This window comes from Phodopus roborovskii, unplaced genomic scaffold (assembly GCF_943737965.1).
Source record: "Phodopus roborovskii unplaced genomic scaffold, PHOROB, whole genome shotgun sequence".
NCBI lineage: Eukaryota > Metazoa > Chordata > Mammalia > Rodentia > Cricetidae > Phodopus > Phodopus roborovskii.
This window is the reverse complement of record NW_026126277.1, coordinates 23,071-24,608: the sequence shown is the minus strand read 5'-3', so window position 1 is coordinate 24,608 and position 1,538 is coordinate 23,071.

Genomic DNA, 1,538 nt, shown 5'->3' with positions numbered 1-1,538 from the left:
TTATCCTTTTTTGCAATGTTCAGCATTACAGGCATAATGCTTCTATGGATATTTTGTATCAGGAAACATAAGAATTAAAATATTTTTCTTGAGAATTTAACTTTACACATTTGTAGATGTAATTTTACTTTCAATGTACTCTATGTGTATAATACCAAATTTTTTGGTTGACACTCTCAGATATTTTTTCCTTTCGATTCCAATACCCACTCCCTCCCTCCCTCCGACCCTACTTCTTTCCCTTTCTGCCCCCTCACATGCATCCCTCATACCCTTCCTTCTACCCCCACTCCACCTGTAGGGTGATGATATCCAGGAGGGGTCATCTAAATCTGTCAAGTCATTTGAAGTAGGGACTAGGACTTCTCTCCTGTATCTAGGTAAAGGGAGAATACTATTGGAATACTATTGGTTCCACTGTCTGAGGTCCCTTAGACTGCTCAGTCCTTCTGTTTGAGACCCATGTTCAGGGGGTCTGAGTCAGTCCCATACTAGATTCCCAGCTATCAGTATTGGGGCATGTTCGCTCCTCTTTGTTTAAGTCAGCTGTCTCTATGTATTTCTGAAACCTGATGTTGTCCTCTCTCTGTGTATCTGGATTCAGGTTAGTCTCAGGGTTAAGTTGTGGGTGTTTGCTTCTGTTTCCAACAGATATAGATATAGGCTCCATGATGGTGGATAAGTTAGTTTTTGATCTCATTATCAGGGAAGGGCATTTATGGGAGCCTTTCCACTGTTGCTCAAATTGTTAGTTGGAGTTAGTGTTGTAGGTCTATATATATTTCTTTAGGTTCAGTTTTCTCTTCAAACCAATAATGGCTCCCTCTTTTATGTTCTCTCTCTCTCTCTCTCTCTCTCTCTCTCTCTCTCTCTCTCTCTCTCTCTCTTTTCTGTCTTCTGACTTCTATTCCTCCCCTGAGTCAATCTTCAAAGTCCCACGTGCTTTCCTCTGCTCCCCTTCTCTTTCTCATAGTTCCATCTCCCCTCACTGCCACCCCCCACTTCCCTTGTGCTCTGGAGAACTTGTCCCTTCCCCCTTTTATGAGGGACCTCTTTCAGGAAGGTTTTTCGAGTTCCATCCACTTGCCTGCGAATGTCAAGATTCCATTTTTTTTTCCCCGCAGAGCAGTATTCCATTGTGTAGATTTGCACATCTTCTTTATCCATTCTTCAGTTGAAAGGAAACCAGGTTGCTTCCAGGTTCTTGCTATTACAGATAATGTTCATATTAACATAGTTGAATAAAAGGTTTTGTTGCATGCATGTACATCATTTGAGTATATGCCTAAGAGGTGGATTGACTGGTTCTGTGGTAAACTAATTCCCATTTTCTTGAGGAACCACCATACTGATTTCCAAAATGACTGTACAAGTTTCCACTCCCACCAGCAGTTAAGGAGTGTTACCCTTTCTCCACATCCTCTCCAGCTAAGTAGTCATTGGTGTTTCTAATTTTAGCCAATCTGGCAGGAGTATGATGGTATCTTGATGGGAGATGTCATTCTGTATATGTTTCTCATACTGGTTAATAAATAAAG